We start from the raw sequence: 15,446 nt of genomic DNA, 5'->3' as shown, positions 1-15,446 counted from the left end.
ACAGAGCCTGGAATACAGATTTTTGGAATTTGTCCATAGTATCTTAGAAGGAATCCCAATGAGTCATGCCCACTGAGGTTCTTCGAAGTAAGGTACCTCTTTTCTTGCCTATCTTGTGGCAGTAAATTCAAATAGATAGCCAGAGCCCGTAAATGAAGAACTGTGAAGTCATCGAGCCACGGAAAGAGGTTCAAGAGGAAGAATTTTTTTCAGAACAATGATGAAATGTTTTTTTCAAAGAGATTTCAAAGGAAATATTGCAATGGCTTATTGTTCCTGCTGTTGACATACATGGTTCACATTTTCTAAAAGTGCTTATTTTCCTTTGATATGCAAATGCTAAATTTACTGGCCAAAATTCAACCAGACATTCTAATCCAAAGTGCCAAGAATTAAGAAAATAATAGCAAACTTTTCTCAGTTACAATGACTGACAGCATAAAAGAAACTCCTTTTAAAAATCTCTTTAAAAGTTGTTTGTCATGGGGAAGACTTACTTGATTATGTAGACTTCTGTAAATTTGAGGGATTTAGGATGTTTCTCAGCCCAAATAATAGGAAATATATTATGTGTGTGTATCATACATAAGCTCAATTGGCCTGTTTTCCAGTTGATAAAAACATATTACAGTTTACATCTATACCTCTAACACACTGTGTAATAATAATTAACTAAACTTTAAAAGACATTTAGCTTTCATAAATAAAATTGTACTAATATAATACACAGAATCTTTGGTTAGATTTGTTAGGATTCTAGTATTCATATATTGAAGGGGAGAAAGTTCTCCCGTCTGATTACAAAATATCCGAGGGGGATTATTTTTAAATGCAGTGTACAGAAGCTTCCTACACTTAGCACAACTCACCTCTGATCTCAGGAAATTCCTTTCAGTGCATTTTAATTGTGATCTTGAGAGGCTTGGGCCTGAAAACAGATTCTCTGCTTGTACTGAGAAATCATCTAGGAAATATTGTCTATGGGGATTCTCCGTCATTGGACTTTATGGTTTTTCTTTGGTTTCGCTTCTCATCTAAGGAGTTTCTTCAGCTGTGGAATAGGAAATATTGTTTCCCGTTTAGTTTTGCCTCCCCAAAAGCATCAGCAGAAGCTCCTAGGACTATATAGTAAAGTATAATGATGCAAGAAGAAAATGGCAAAAGGCAAAGAACCTTTTTTTTAAAAGGGCCCTGTAGTCTGTTTAATCCTAACCTTCATTTTTTAAGAAGGGAAGAAAATACAAGGATTAGAAATCATCTATAAAGAAACCTAGACATAATGTCCTTTGGGGAGGGGGGATTTTACAGATAAATTGGTTTTAGGAGTCCATAAAACACTATTTACAAAACCTAAGAAATGCTGTTAGCCTTGATTTTTGTTTACCCAATATCCTTACTCTCTTTACTCAGTGGCAGGTAGACTGACAATTCTAAAAGAATACTAAGATTCTGTCGCTGTTGGAACAAGGATGTTGTCTAAATATTTTATATAAAAATTATGGATGAGGACAATCTTGGAGGAAAATAACTATAAGGAATGGATAAAAACAGTTCCAGGACTATTGCAGGTAGTCCTTGACTTACAACAGTTCATTTAGTGATTGTTGAAAGTTGCAACGGCACTGAAAAAAGTGATTTATGATAATTTTTCACACTTACAACTGTTGCAGCATCCCCAGCACAAGTCTAACTGCTATTACTACTGCTGTTGTATGAAAAGATTGTGTGAACTGGTGATGGAAGATGGACTTACTTGACTTAAAAAGTATCAGCATCACTCTGAAAGCAATATTTTGAATTCTGTTTTCCTTAAATTATTTGTTTGGTCTGTTAACTAAGCCGTTGCCATGTGCATCATGTTCTCTAGAGCATATTTTTAGGGTGGTGCCAGGCAAAGTGCCAATCAACATCATGAAAGTAGCCACATCTTTCACAAAGCCAGCATCTTAGTACCATTATTGGAAAAAGAACAAAGCATAGGAAGGCTGCATCAGTTGTTCCACCAGACTGGTATTTCTCATTGATAAGACACAAAAGTAATTTAGGTGGCACATGACGTGGCTCCTTTATTCAAGGAAAAGGAGTGGGGAAGGAAGGGCGGTGTAGCCAGTTTAAGTATGTTGAGGCAAAGGAAACCATACACTTCAAGAGAATGTTTCTTGAAGCCAAGGACAGGAGTGGCGTATGGACAGTGGGCTTTGGAGTCAAAATGGAATAAGGTTCCACGCTACTTAGCTCTCTCTCGTTATTTAGTTCAGGGGTGTCAAACCTGATTTCATTGAGGGACACATCAGGGTTGTATTTGTCCTTGGGGTGGATGAGGCCATAGGGGGCATGGCCTGCTCAATGTCACTCATATCGGGGACACTTGTGGCAGCCCGCAGTGCCTCTCCAGTGAAAACGGGCTCCCGAGGTCCGTTTCCGGCTGTGACAGGCTCTTGCAACCCACTGCCAGTGAAAACAGAGCCTGGGAGGGCCGTGCACAGTTCTCCTGAGCTTTGTTTTCACTGACAGAGGGTTGCAGGAGGCCGTCACAGCCGGAAACAGACCCTGGGAACCTGTTTCTGCTGGCAGAAGCACTGTGTGCCGATCCCTCACTGTTTTCAGGGTGGTCCCATGGGCCAGATCTGCACACCCCGTGGGCCCGATCCAGCCTGCGGGCCTTGAATTTGACACCCCTGATTTAGTTGTGTAGTCTGGTTTGGCCTTGGTGGATGTGATGAAACATCTGACAGATCCGGGAACATGCGGGATGAAAGCTGGCTAGGTGACTTTGGGCCAGTCACTCACTCTCAGCCCAACCAACCTCACAGGATTATTGCAGTGAGGAAAATAGGAGCAGGAAGATGTATTGGATATGTTGGCAGCCTTAGCTTGCTTGTAGAAATAATAAAGGTGGGATACAAGTCCTTATATCAGTACTGTTACAGTCAACAACAGGAAGGAGGTGGGCCATTACAGAAAAGATTCCTTGCTCCTGAGAAGTGAGAAAACCTGAAAAAAGAGAATGGGAGTAACTCTGCCTTAATGCTACGTAGCTATATCAGTTGACCTGGAGAAATAGTTCCAAAGGTTTTCAAGGTTCTCTTCCGCTAGTTTACCAGCAGTAAAGATCTTTCTAGAAAACTAAATGATTATTTCCTGAGTTGGTTCAGCCTTGCTGGGCTTGAGAGGAGAAAACTGCTGTTTACAGTAGCAAATGCCTCTTCAATCCAATTAGTTCTCATTATTTAAAATGTCCCCTTTGCTTAGTTACTCAGGCTTACAGGCTACTTCAGTTGTGAATCGAGTCTAAGGCACCCAACATTGCCACTTAGGGTAAATAATTAAAAACATTAAAGCTTAACATGAAATAATTCTAATTGTTTTCCTTACAATGTACCACACTGTATACCTGTGTTATAATGATCAAATATTTTTTGTTCTCTCAAAATGGGTGCTCTTGACAGGATTTAAGATTCAAAATCTGTAATTCATTTTATTAGGTAGCATGAATATAAATTATTTGTTGATAATTTCTCCCCTTGCCAGATCTTTCAAAGCTTAAAAAGAGCCCCTGAAGACCCCTCAAACTGGGTTAGCACCTTATATGCCCTCACTCCACATTCCAAGTAAATAACTTTAGAAAAGCATAAGAGAGAAAAAGCTGTTAACTTTTTCCCACTGCTACAGCCCCTAAAAAAGTTTGGTTTTTCCTGCGGTTGCTTTTAAGGATTAAAAAGCAAACAAATCTAGAAATGCAGTAATTGGATCTTCTTCTATCATATCTTTTGTGGCTTTAATTATAGCAACTTCAGTAAAAGAAAATACCCAAGCTATTTTACAAAAACACCATGTCTAAAATAAAAGTAAATATATAGTAGATTTAATCCTCATAAATTCACTTACCAAAGGACATACTTTCCTATACTGGGCTGAGAAAGATTAGAGTGACATTCAGCTCTATACTACTGTAGAATATAAAGTTACATTTATCAAAACTATTTTGTCATAAGTGCAATTCAGTCTTGTTTGCACCTCTGTGATAGAAATTCTATGGTTAGCTCTAGATGTTAATTGAAATTACTATGCTTAGCTTAAAATTGATTTAGACTGTACTAATATTGGAAACACTCAATTTGATCTCTTTTTAATGTATACCATGCATATATAGTAGCTCTCATTAATTCGTTAAATTATTTGGTTACAATTTTGAGCCACACCTAGATACATGGGTTTCGCCCTTCCCCAAAACTAGAGCCCTAGTTGTCTATAGTCATGATTATAGATAGAAATGCAAACTTTTTTTTGTAGTTCTAAAGAGCCAAAACTTTTAGTACTATTACATCTTACCAGAAGACTGAGTAGCTCAGCTTACATTTTTAAGCACACTTGATTAAGGTCCTTTTAGGCTTAGTAAACCAGGCATACAACAAAATTCTTTGAAAACCAACTAATTAGTTAAAACATACACAGGAAAATTTACTGGGATCAAACTATCTGAAAGATTGCTGGAGGAGATACTGTGGCAGAGAATTCATCAACTCAAATAGAAGAAAAATTAAAATGTACATCAGAAGAATAAGACAAGCAATCAAATGCTGAGTTATATAGTATAACTAGCAAAGTAGAGCTAAGAATGTGTTTGCATAGGACATAGTACAGGAGTGTCAAACCCGATTTCATTGAGGGCTGCATCAAGGTTGTGTTTGACCTGGGGGGGGGAGTGGGCGTGGCTGGGGTGGCCAGCTCAATGTCCTTCAGCTCTCTGTTCAGCAAAAATGGAGCCTGGGAGGGTTGACAGAGCCCTTTGGACCAGCCCGCTGTTTCCAGGAAGGCCTCACGGGACAGCTCTAAGCACCCCGCGGACTGGATCCAGCCCATGGGCTTTGAGTTTCACACCTCTGACATAGTAAAAGCAATGATTATTAGGCTTTGATTAGGACTTCTGGAAGAAAAATCCATCCGGTTCAGTTCCAAGCTGGGAGAAAGGCGTTGGAAATAAAATGGAGGCTTATTGGAAAGAAGGATTCTGTTTTTTGATGAGCAGAACCCACCAACAGCATGTGGTTCTGGGGCAGCTGACCAAATGGCTGAATGAGTGGGTGGATCTTTATAGGTTCTGGGTTTTTGTGTTTGAAATGCTAATCTAATGTGGGTGGGTTAATCCCTTTATGTCCTAAAGTCCTTAGAATTTGGGTGGGGAGAATGCAATTTGGAATCCCATTATTTGGAGGTAAATGCGCTTTGTTTGTGAATAGGCTGGCCCAGTCTTTCTTAATGGGCACAAAAATCTGCTAGAGGCTATTTTACTATGCAGGAAATTGGGGCTGCTTTCTGCCTCTTAAGAGCATGTTTCTCCATTTTTCCTTTGGGGAAATACAATATTCTTCTTTAATATGCCCCCAAAATATTTCATTCTCTACAAGGTGGGGAGTGGCTTCCCACAGGACAACCAGCAATTTCAGTAAAAGAGACTGGCTTCATTTACACTGAGGTGTTAGGGTGCCTTTTTTTTACAAAGGGGTGTCAGGGAGGAAATGCAGAAATCAGAGTTTCTCAAACAGCTATGGATGGTGCTTGGCCACGAAAGAGAAACAAGAGTTGACAGAACCAGGACAGATCACAGAAAATTGTTTTGCTGTTCTGCGCCTGCCGTTTATACGATGGCCTACCTTTGGGGCAGTGGATGAGTGGTATTGCAAACCAAAGCATAAAGAGGGCCAGCCAGTAGCATATTCTAGTGTTTCTTGTATAAGGTAAGGTAAAGGCTCCCTTCGCACATACGTCCTAGTCGGACTCTAGGGGATGGTGCTCATCTCCGTTTCAAAGCCGAAGAGCCAGCGCTGTCTGAAGATGTCTCTGTGGTCATGTGGCTGGCATGATGAAATGCCGAAGGTGCACGGAATGCTATTCCCTTCCTACCTTGCGTGCTTTTTAACTGCTAGGTTGGCAGAAGCTGGGACAAGTAACGGAGCTCACTCCATTACGCATGCTAGGGATTTGAACTGTCGAACTGCTTGCCATTCTGATCGACAAGCTCAGCGTCTTAGCCACTGAGCCACAATGTCCCTATGTTCCTTGTATATGGAGGTACAATCAAGCAAAGCTGAAGTGGTTTCTCTCATTGAATAAAAATAAAGGTTTCTTTCTCAGACAAATTCTGTCTGAAGCACCAATCTTTGGTTCTCCCCCTCCCCTCCAAAACCCTTTCCCTGGATCAACCTCAGACCTGGCTAGACTGCAGTGAATTTAATAGCTTTAGGGTAAACTTTGGAGAGTATGCACAAATGGGCGTGTGGAAGGATAATTTACAATTCCATTCAAAATCTAGAATCATTTTGTATAGGATCCCAAGCTTTAAAAAATTTTGGGGGGAAATATTAGGGTTTTATGGTTAAATAAATGTGTTAACCTTTTTTGTAAGCCACCTAAAGTCAATGAAAGTAAGTGGGCAGCCATATGAGTTCTGTAAATAAATAAATAAATAAACTTGATTGATTTCTCCTTCCTAATGTAGCTTCGATCATGTGCAGAGGTGGGCTTCAAAAATTGTAGCAACGGGTTTCCTGCCCTGTTGCTAGGTGGGCATGGCCATGGTGGGCATGGCCTAGTTGGGCTCCTGCACCATGCGGGGGGGGAGGCATTTTTCACCTTCCAGGTTCTGGAGGCTTTACTTGAGCCTCTGGGAGGGCGAGAACTGCTTGCCCCTGGGCTACGGAGGCCGGAAACAGACCCGTTTCTGGACTTCCGGTAGGTCTGGAGTGTCACTCCATTACGCGGCACTAGGGATTCAAACCTCCGAACTGCCAACCTTTCAGATCGACAAGCTCAGTGTCTTTTCCACTGAGCCACCAAATCCCTATCCAATTAAATCTAGACCTGCAGAATGTAGTTTATGATAGTTTTATCATTTTATCTAATTTTATCTTTATGTAGTTTATGTAGTCCTGATTATTTTTGGTCTCAGGTAGTTCTCTAGATTGTGTTCCAAGCTCAGTTCATAAAAATATTTCAGAAGTTCTGAAATAAGCGTCACAACTTTTTTTTTTAAATGGTAAACAAAGTGACCTAAAATGAATGAGACAAGTATCTGTTAACATTCCTGGCATCTTTCTTGCAAGGATGTACATCGTTGTCTTTGAGAGGAAACAACAAATACTCTCACCTTTATTTTTGCTCAGTAAAACTACAGATGTGTTTTAAGCAATGCTGGATCATAACTCTGAACCCGCTAAGTTCTTATTTAAAAATTGATGGAAAAGCAGGAAAGATTAATCTTGAGCGACTCTTGTGTAGGCAAACTCTGTTGAATGAGTAGTACTAAAGAAGAATGCCTGTGTTTCTGTCCTGTCAGTGAACTTGCCAGGTCAATGTTTCTCAATCTTAGCAACTTTAAGACCTGAGGACTTCAACTCCCAGAATTCCCCAGCCAGCCATTCCTAAATGTAAGGTGAACCTCACTTTGCGATCTCACCGTGGGACACCGGGACAATTCAACACTGTATTAGTAATTTTATTCAGCTACTTTTATTAATGACAACCACATTTTTGTTGACATTGTAACTGTCAACAAAATTGGATTGACTTTATTTTATTATTATTGGCCACGGTTCCATTGAAATTAACATTTGTATTTGTTGAATTGTCCTGTGGCAGGTTTTCCCGTGGTAAGTTGGTTTGGCAACTTGTCCTATTCCGCTCTCTTTGGGAAGTGGAGACAGCCCAAGGGAGATGTGAAAAGCTTTTCATTGTACATTGTTACAATCCACCTTACCCATATTTTCATTGTATTGTTTTTATTGCTCATTTGTGTTCATTTCAATGTTTGCATTTTTAGGGGAGGTGTGTAAATTAGGATTACACAAAGGGGTGTGATGGCAAAAAGTTTTAAAAACCCTGTTATTAATTCTAATTTTAAAAAAACACAGGGCAGGAAATGATGTGTAAGTGGAGCGCTGCATTCCTATCTGTTGGTGAACTAGAGGTTACGTGATGGATAGACTTAAAATGAGCTATAGAATAGAACAGAATTCTATATTGGCCAAGTCTAATTGGGCACACAAGGAATTGTCTCCAGTGCGTAAGCTCTCAGTGTACATACAAGCAACAAGTGATAGTGATCATAATCATAATTTAAGATGATCATAATCATCATAAATCAAAAGATACAAACTCAGTGATGGTCATAGGATACCAAATAAGCAAACAACATAAATCATGATATACAACAAAGTTATAGTCATAAGAAGCTAAGGAAATAGGTAATAGGAGCTTTTTTAAACATAAACTTTAACATTAACATTTAATATTGAGAGTCTATATTTTTAATAATGATGCCACCATGAAATGTGTTCCAAGGTACGTAACATTAGTAAAGCTTGGTTAGGAAAACTTGAAATTAAAATCTTATTTCTGATGTGTTTTTCATGCATCCCACTTCCACGCTGCCACCACCCACCTACTCCCACCAGTGTTTAATGGGAAAAGCAACAGAGAACAAAAAGTTGTGTGGAATAATTTTTTCCGCTCATGTAACTTCTTACATTCTGAGCAAGAAGGAAGACTCCTGCCTGATCCTTTGGGAATTAGGGCAGAGTACTCACTTAAAGTAGACATAAAAAACAGAATACCAGAATTAGAAGGGACCTTGAAGGTCTTCTAGTCCAACCGCCCTGCTCAATCAGGAGACCCTATACCATTTCAAACAGGTAGCAGTCTCTTCTTAAAAGCCTCTACTTCTGAAGGCCAGCTGTTCCACTGGTTAATTGTTCTCACTGTCAGGAAATTTGTCCTTGGTTCTGGGTTGGATCTCTCTGATTAGTTTCCATCCATTATTTCTTACCTTGCCCTCTAGTGGTTTGGAAAATACAATACAATACAATACAATACAATAGCAGAGTTGGAAGGGACCTTGGAGGTCTTCTAGTCCAACCCCCTGCCTAGGCAGGAAACCCTATACCGTTTCAGACAAATTATCCAACATCTTCCTAAAGACTTCCAGTTTGGGGCATTCACAACTTCTGGAGGCAAGTTGTTCCACTGATTAATTGTTCTAACTGTCAGGAAATTTCTCCTCAGTTCTAAGTTGCTTCTTGATTAGTTTCCACCCATTGCTTCTTGTTCTACCCTCAGGTGCCTTGGAGAATAGCTTCGCTCCCTCTTCTTTGTAGCAGCAACTGAGATATTGGAACACTGCTATCATATCTCCCCTAGTCCTTCTTTTCATTAAACTAGCCATACCCAGTTCCTGCAACTTTTCTTCATATGTTTTAGTCTCCAGTCCCCTAATCAACTTTGTTGTTCTTCTCTGCACTCTTTCTAGAGTTTTCACATCTTTTCTATATCGTGGCAACCAAAACTGAATGCAGTATTCCAAGTGTGGCCTTACAAATAGGCTGCTTCCCTCTTCTTTGTGGCAGCTCTTCAAATATTGGAATACTGCTGGTGGACCTAAAGACTGCTTTTGATAAATTGAACTACTTAGGTAAATCATGGTAGATCTAAACTGGTCTAAAGATACTAGCTGTTAGTACAGGAAGTCCTCGACTTACAACAGTTTGCTTAGTGACCATTCAAAGTTACAACAGCATTGAAAAAAGTAACTTATGGCCATTTTTCACACTTGGGACCATTGCAGCTTCCCCATGTTTATGTGATTTACATTCCGATGGTTGGCAACTGACTCACATTTATGACAGTTTGCAATGCCCCGGGTCACGTGATCACCTTTTGCGATCTTCTGACAAAGTCAATGGGGAAACCAGAGTCACATAACAACTGTGTTATTAATTTAACAACTGCGGTTGAACTCTGGATTCCTTGATGCTCTCTGAGCTTGGTTGCTTGCTTGCCGGAGAGTTTCGTTACTTGACAAGGTAACTTCGTTGGTACTAGTGAGTGTGCTTTGCTCTTTATTTATAGGCAGCAATTAGGTTTATCTCAGTTTTCCATCTTGTTAAGAGCATGAGTTATATGATGTGTGCTGCTGTGAATAAAGGCATGGGAAAGAACATTACTAGGAATCTGGAGTGAGCTTTGCGTTCCTTAGCAGCAGTGGAGGACTTTAGCAAGCAAGTTGAAGCTTAGTAGGACGATTTGATGAAAAGCAGGGATGGGAGGGAATTTAATGTAGACAGAAATACTGAAGGATGTGGCAGAAGTTGGGGCAGGGAGGATAAAATGTTCCTTTGCTGTTTTTAAATTCTGTAACAACCAAGGGGTGGGAGTGTCTCTTGGGGTGTCTAGATGGGTTTTCTGCTTTTCAGTCACTGAAGGGTAATAATTCCCCGACGTGCTCTAATAACGTTTTTAGCTTGCTGCTGGGAAAGCTAAACTGGATCTCGGTGTACCACTCCCAGTTCCAGCAAGGAATTAGTCATCTTAAATGTTGGCTTAATTACTCGATTGCTTTGAGTGAAGCCTCTCAACTCAGTCCCTACCTTTCTATTCATGTGTGCTCAAGTGAAGAATCCTTCTATAATCCAGAGCTTGTTCCCCTAGTCAAGTTTATTGCATATCTTTCAAATAATCATAATCATTTTCAGAATGTGGTGTGCCATTATGCATTCCTTTGGAAATAAAGTCTGTGCCCCTGATGGCGAACCTATGGCACACAGAGGCCTCTCTGCCAGCAGGCGAGCCGTTGCCGCTGCTGAGCTCCACCGCACATGCATGTGCGCTTCCTGCCGGCCAGCTGGTTTTCGGGTCTCTACAGTGCGTGCTGTTTAATCAAAATGCAGTTAAAACATTATACAAGCCATCGAGAATATAACTATATACATCCAACAGGAACAGGACTCCTCATAAGAGCAGATAGAGGTAAATCCTAGAGAGGCAGGAAATGTATCACTGAACGATGGAGATGAATGCTAGAAAGGAATAAAGCTGCATACAAGGTCTACATAACACCTGTAACAGCGTGCATATACATGGGGGGGGCAGTGCGGAGGAAGGGGTGGCATGCGAGGACAAAAAGGTTAGCCATCACTGGTCTATACTGTGCGAGGATTGAGGAGGGTTCAAAGTCCAACCTCAGAGTAGGCAGAGTAATCAGAATATTTTAAAATATTTAAACGTTCAAGAATATCACAGGAGGCCTTCGACAGGGATCATCCAGAAGACCCCAAGCAGAAGGCACCTCTTCATCTTTATACTTGGTTCAACCTCTAGCAATTAGGATGAATGACAACTGCCATTGAACCTGGAATGAGTCTTTGGCTTCTTCCCCATGAATTAAGATCTTATTTGGCCATTCATTACTGGCTATCATTGCATCTTGTTATGCAGCAAGTATAGTAAGACATGAATTAGTAATAGATTGAAGCCAGACAGAAAACAAAGGGGGGAGGGAAGAATAAGAAATAATATGTAGGTGAAAACACCTAGTGCAGCGGTGTCAAACTCAAGGCCCAGGGATCCAGCCCGCAGGGTGCTTAGATCTGGCCCATTGGGCTGCCCTGGAAACAGCGAAGGAGTGGCCTACGGTGCCTCTGCCAGTGAAAACTCAGCTCAGGGGGCTGCACGTAGCGATCCCGAGCTTTATTTTTTCTGGCAAAGGGTTGCAGGAGGCTGTCACAGCTTAAAACGGGCCCCGGGAGCCCGTTTTCTCTAGCAGAGAGCTTGGGTCACCACAGTCGCCCCCAACACCCAAGGTTAAACACAACCTTGATGCGGCCCCCAGTGAAATTGAGTTTGACACCCCTGACCTAGTATGTTCTTTTTCTGGCCCCATCTCTCGTACATTTCTCTGTAGAAGAAATGTTTTCTATCTCCTACCCCCTAGTTTACTGCTAGCCAATCCTATTGGAGTTCTAATCTTTTGTATATGAGGTTCCTATAAGCGAGTATTATTTAGTCAGTGCAAAATAAGCATTGGCTGTGCTTATTCTTACAATCAGCTCATTACATTGGCTGTTTCTCTTGTGAACTCCTGGAACTACATTTTGGTTAGGTTTGAAGTATCAAATCAGATCTGAATTACCTGGTTTATTTTGATGTTTTGACTCAACCGCCATTTTATTTGGAGTTGCACATTCTATTAAGGAGTGTGGTTTTTAAAAAGTTGAATTAGCATTTGGAATCAAAACATAATAAACCAGACAAGTCAGATCTGATTTGATGTTTCAAATCAATCCAGTGTTTAAAAACAATAGTGATTAAATTTCAGTCAAAGCACCTTACTAATGCCAGAACAGCCCAAGCAAGTATACCCGTGATGGTGAACATATAGCACTCATGCCACAGGTGGCATGTGGCGCTGTATTTGCTGGCATGCCAGCTGTCAGCTCCAGTGCACCAGCCAGCTGATTTTCGCCCTTCCAAAGGGCCAGGGGAAGCCATTTTCATCCTTCCCAGGCTTCAGGAAAGTCTCCGGAGGCTGGGGAGGAGTTGTACGCAGGTGGACAGGAGGTGATTGAATTGATGTGGGCATGTGTGCACGATAGCGCACAGGGGGACAATTTTGCCTCACCATAAGAAAAAGGTTTGCCATCATTGGAGTATACCTTCTAGATTAAGTTCTGATCTTTATTCTTATATTTCGGCTATGCAAATATTATTATGAGTAGCTATTAATCCATTAAATCGGTTCTTAAGCACATGGCTAAAATACATTTAGAAAAAATATTTTACTTCCTGCACTTTGATTTGCAATAAGGAACCAACCTATTGTAATGCACTAATTAAGAAGTGAACAAAATAAACAAAATATATCAGTTTTACCAAAGCATTTAATATGATATTCTTGTTATGAAGAAAGTAAAAAATATCAAGGGTTTTCAATTCAATTGTATAGAATGTGAAGGATGTGTGTTTGTGTTTTATTTTTATAGCTACAATGTACACTGAAGATGGCATTTAATTTTGTTGTATGAGGTGCAGTGATAATAAAGTAAACTAAATTTAAATGCTCCAACACTGGACGTTTTTAAAAAGATGTTGGATTTCCATTTGTCTGAAGTGGTGTAGCATTTCCTGCCTAAGCAGGGGATTGGACATGTGAACACAGAAGATCTTCAAGGTCCCTTCCAATTATTCTATTCTATTCTATTCAGATTCAGCACCCACCTCTGTTACCAAAGGAAGATACCAAAAAATCCCCTTCAACAAAGACCGTGTCCATGCAGTGGTGGAATAATGGAATTTATGGGACATGTTGTTCTCTATTACCCTGTCTGTGCAAGTGTTTGCCAACAGTTTCCATTGTCTACTAAATATCCCAGTCGTTCTGATTTGTTTTATCTCAAAATATTATTATCAGATCAATCTGATTTTATTTCTTTCACCATAGCCAAGTACTGTTTCATAGTCTGCACAGTATGCCGTAGTATTCCTTCTGCAGTGGAGGTCCAGCATTTAGCAGCCATTGAACTAAAATAGACCTGCAAAGTCCCTTATCTCTGCAGTTCAATGGCGAATCTCATTTTCTGTACAGTTGCAAACTTTAATTATAATTGCTACGTCATATTATTTTGTTGTGACTATGTTTCTCCTTGAGGAGATGTGTGGGTTGTTTTTTTAAATAATCCTGTGTGAAAAAGAAAGGTTATAGTGCTTAAATCTGAAGGGGTGAATTTGGAAGCCACTAATCCTGATCTTGCTCTGCTGTGATGTGATTAGTTTGCCACAGGCAAGTCACAGCCTCTCAACGTCAGCTCCTTATCTGATTTGCCTTAAGGACTGTGACAAGAAAATATATAGGGAGCATTATATTAACGCACTGTTATTGATGAAATAATATCTCTCTCTGTCATAGAGATGCCTTTAATATCAACGGAGGTTTGTGCTAGCAATATCTTGTCTATTTGGATTCCATATGTTTGTTGTAGTAATTACCAGAGGTGGTATTTAGCTGGTTTGGACCGGTTCGGATGAACCGGTAGCGGAAATTTTGAGTAGTTAGGAGAACCAGCAATTACCACCTGTGATTGGCCCCGCCCTCCTGCCCCCATCGTTCCCTGTCCTATATTCCCTTGTTTTTTAGCTCAGCTGATTCGTGCAGCAGAGCGGATTGCCACGTCTCAACTGAGCTAAAACACAGCTCAGCTCACCAGCGCTAACACCAAGGGCAATCTTTGAGTGTTGCACGCACGCTCAAAGCATGGTCTCATAGAAACAGGAGGAAAAGATTTGGAATCCCACCACTAAGTAATACCATAGATACAGGATTGTCAGGTAGGAACATATACTGTATTTTGATCTGATAACCATGGCATGAGTAAGGTAGATACTTCACCCTCTAGTTATGCAGACAGGGTGGATAAAAATAGATGATTTAAAATTTAAAAAAAATCAGAATTTTAAAATTTAAATTGGATTTTTAAATTTTTAAATTGGATTTTTTTTTACTTTTATCCAATTTATTTTAATAAGATGATTTTGAAGTAAAAATCTATCTAAAGATAGTTTTCTATTTAAGTTACATTAATTTAGTTTATTCAGCATGAAAATTGAGCTTAGTTATGTACCATGAGGCTGTGTATTTTGCAATATTTACATTTTTGGTAAACACATTCAGTGAATCCAAGCTTCTCCATAGCGGGGGAGATAGCATCCAGACTGGGTTGACCTCATCCGCTCACTGATAGGACTGAGTGTGATGAAGCTGTTAAGCCGTGCCCTTGTCACTAGGCAAACCCAGCTTTCAACTCAGTCCCTCAGTGAGGACGGAAGGAAACCTTCATTTTTTTTCAAATTATAATATTAAAGAGTCTAACTAACAGCAAGAATGAGTCTTTACATTTAAAGAGCACCTGTCATTTCAGATGCATCATGGCAGCGGGCATCCACTCACCTGATGCTTGCCACATCCCTCATCTTGTTATATTATTGTTGCATCACCAGCCGTCCCATTAAAGTGATTAGGACTGTTGCTGAGTCAACAGCAAGTCAGAGGAGGAGCCACTGCAGGACAGAGATGACAATTGCTCTTTAAAAATTATGATTTAAATCGAGTTGATTTAAATCAAGCCTTTTTACTCATGGTTTAAATCATGGTTTAAATCAAGGTTTAAATAGACTTGATTTAAATCAAATCCACCCTGTATGCAGAACAGTGGAAATTTTGGAGCTGACTTGGTGCTGGATTGCTTAAGGATAACACACTTTTCATCCATCAGTGGATGAAGGTCCACTGGAAATTTTGTCTTTCTTCCCAGAATAAAATCAGGACAATCTGGCCCTACTTATCGGCCAAACAAGAAGCAGCTGCAAGAAGGAACATGGTTTCTTTCATATTTGCCTCTGGTGAACAATTGCCCTGGGACCAGAAAGCTAAAGATTAATATTTTTCCAGCCTTATCCATCAAGCCAGTGGGCAAAAGGACAGCCGTTTACTGTTTGTATAAGAACTTCATCAAGGGAAAAATCACCCTATCCGTCATTAGATTAAAAAGTGTTCGTTTTTAGTTTACCACTTTGTTCTGGCCTTGAACAACTTTTATGTACCTTGGTTTTCACTGTTTGAA

At 40.1% G+C, this 15,446-nt stretch overlaps 1 protein-coding gene across 2 annotated transcripts in view; it reads left to right on the top strand.

Annotated features, from left to right (window-relative positions):
• PPP3CC (protein phosphatase 3 catalytic subunit gamma) overlaps positions 1–15,446 on the top strand; it is a 90,445-nt gene that overhangs the window by 8,487 nt on the left and 66,512 nt on the right. The gene's annotated exons all lie outside the window — the stretch shown is intronic.

The sequence above is a fragment of the Thamnophis elegans genome, chromosome 13, assembly GCF_009769535.1.
Source record: "Thamnophis elegans isolate rThaEle1 chromosome 13, rThaEle1.pri, whole genome shotgun sequence".
Classification (NCBI taxonomy): Eukaryota; Metazoa; Chordata; class Lepidosauria; order Squamata; family Colubridae; genus Thamnophis; species Thamnophis elegans.
The sequence above is the reverse complement of the archived record's forward strand: the minus strand, read 5'-3'. Positions and strand labels throughout refer to the sequence as shown.